Source organism: Microtus ochrogaster, chromosome 2, assembly GCF_000317375.1.
Source record: "Microtus ochrogaster isolate Prairie Vole_2 chromosome 2, MicOch1.0, whole genome shotgun sequence".
Taxonomy (NCBI): domain Eukaryota; kingdom Metazoa; phylum Chordata; class Mammalia; order Rodentia; family Cricetidae; genus Microtus; species Microtus ochrogaster.
In genome coordinates this window covers 2,134,955-2,137,577 of record NC_022010.1, presented here as the reverse complement: position 1 = coordinate 2,137,577, position 2,623 = coordinate 2,134,955, and the positions used below count along the sequence as shown (strand labels likewise).

The 2,623-nt window shown below is 49.7% G+C and overlaps 1 protein-coding gene across 3 annotated transcripts in view; it reads left to right on the top strand.

The window, feature by feature from the left end:
- The window catches only part of Sez6l (seizure related 6 homolog like), a 166,649-nt gene that overhangs the window by 86,049 nt on the left and 77,977 nt on the right, over positions 1-2,623 (top strand). The gene's annotated exons all lie outside the window — the stretch shown is intronic.

The window sequence follows — 2,623 nt, the reverse complement described above, 5'->3', positions numbered from 1 at the left end:
GGAAGAGGTGAGAATGAGAAAAGCAAGCTCTGTGATTGGCTGTGGTGGTGGGAAGAGGTGAGAATGAGCCTTCTGACTTCTGATGGGCTGTCTAACACAATAGACAAATGGAGAGAGAAAATGAGAGAAAGGGGGTCCCTGGGTAGTTTGGGGATATCATGTGAAGACGAAGAAGGTGACACCACTTGAGGAGGGGCACAGAATTGGACATGTAACCAGACCAGACCATCCTGCCAATCTGCAGAGCTCACCGGGGAAGATGGAGCTAGTCATTGACCCAGATGTGACCAGGAACCAGACAAAGCTCCTTCATTTCTCTCCCCCACTAGGTCTGGCCTCTGCTGTACCTGACTAAATGGTGTCCCCAATGCTGGAGCATGACAACCAGTCCAGCCTTTGTCCCATAGGCACATGGAGATGCTATCACCATGACAATGAGTGCAGAAGCTCGGGCTTGGACTAACGTCAGGACCCACAGTCTTTTGTGTGATATGGGGCAGGTGTATATGCCTCTCTGACCTTTATTGTCCTTGTGTGTAGAACAAGGCTACCAGTCAGTATACACATGAACACTGAAGGGAACATGGAGTCTCCAGACTCTAGCTCTGTCCTGGAAACCCAACACTCAGACACAAGACACCACATTGAAATGAGGTGTCCATGGTCACTTAGTGAGTGGCAGATCTGAGGGTTGTTGCTGTGACTCTGGTGCCAGTGTCATCTCCTCCCTGCCTTAATGCTTTTGTTAGTGTTCTTCTTAGCTGTGCTCTTGGGCCCTGCAGGCTGTGTTCAGCACTGTACACGCCTCCACTTGACCTTCCCAGAAGCTGAAACAGTCTCCACTTTCTGTAGTGACTCAAGAGGCATGCTCAGCCATCCCCCCCCCACTGTGCCTCGCTCAGCAAGTACCATCTCAGGAGAGTGTCCACCCCCACCAGTGAAGCCTAAGTATCCTCCTACTGGCTGCTCCCTTCTGAGATTCACCCCCATACGTCATCCAACTGAACCCTAAGACCCTTGGTTTTAAACCAACCTGTTCAGATGTCCACGGCCCTTTGAGTCTCCATGGCTCGAGTGTCTCCCATCTGCACCAGGCTTTTTGCTGCACCTCTTCCCCTCTCATGTCGTAGCCAGAAAGCAGCTGGTAGAGGGACCCTTCCAACTCTAATCATGGTTTCCTCCGTTCCAACCGTGCTCTAACTTCCATTGTTAAGAGTTGAAGCTTCCAGCATGGGTAGCTGTCTGCCCTAAGATTGAGGGTTCCAGTCACAGCCCAGAGTCAAGGCAGAGTCAGCCAGATCCTTCCCATTCTGGAGTCCCAGCATGCTCTAGGGGTGTGTTTCTCGACCAGACAGTGCAGAGCTTCAGGGACAAGTCAGCATCTGGTGGTTGCAGGGGCAGTCACATGACCACAGAGCTCAACCTGAGAGGCACAGAAAACAAGCAGGGACCTTACTTGGCTTCAGCAATACCTCGGTGTCAGTGCTGTTCTTATCTTTTGTTTTCCAGCTGTACAGCCTTGGGCCAGCTATTTGACCTCTCTGGGCTCCCATTCTATTTACTATACAAACTTACATGAAGACAACAAAGCCAATGGGTGTGCCTTCCAGGCTTTAACACCAAAGTGGGGCATTAGATCCAGCCACATGAAATGGATGGAATTTTCCCTTTTCTAAATTTTAACTAACTAAATAAAACACACCTCTAAAAGTGCTATTTCCATACCCATACTTTAAACAGAGGTTGGCAAGATGTTCCTTTAAATGGTAAAGTTCTAAATAGTTTAGGCTGCCTGTTACTGCTGAAGAACAGCCATAGACAGCAACTAAAAGGAAAAACACACTATGTCCTAATAAAGTTTTATTTGTGCAAGCAGGCAGAGGGCCAGATTCAGCCCATGAGCTATAGTCTGTATAGCTCACCCACTTTGAGCCTTTGTGTTTTCCACTGTGAAAGGGGAATGGAAAGTAATGTGAGGCTAAGTTTGGATTCTTTATAGATTTGCTGTGACCCAAAGGGCAGGGCACAAATCCAGATCCATTTCCAACTCTCTTTGCACCCTCTTTCAGCTCAAAGACACCCCAGTATCCTGCAGTTTACCGTGCTGTGTTTGAGGGGTGGAGAGAGCTCTGCTTGCTCCCCCATCACTCTTGATGACATCGTGGACCATGCCTCAGCAGCCCCGCCCCCAAGCTCCTCCCTGTGAGGATGAGATGCCCAGAGCCTTCCTCCAGTCACCCTGTCCTCCCTGGTTGACTCCAGTTGTCTCCCTTTAGCTCTGTCCTCCTGCGGGAGCCGAGTCCTGGGAGGCTCATGCTCACAGCAGTTCACCCCAGTGAAATTCTGAGCAGGAAGGAAATAGATGCTTCCAGAAAATTAGGCCAAGTAATTCCCCTCTTCTCCAGGGGGGAATTATTTAAATAGCTTCTAAATCAATTTCCATGCCATTAAATATTCTGGTCTGCGTCTTAATTGAGACAATGGCATCTTCCCTAAAAACAGACTAGCTGTTTGAAGCGTGGTGTCGCCTCCTCTCGCTGGATCCCACAAGGGGAGAAACTGGAAGAGCAGCCACCCAGCAGCCTGCAGCTGGGCTCACCTTAGAGGGCTGGCCTGCAGCTGG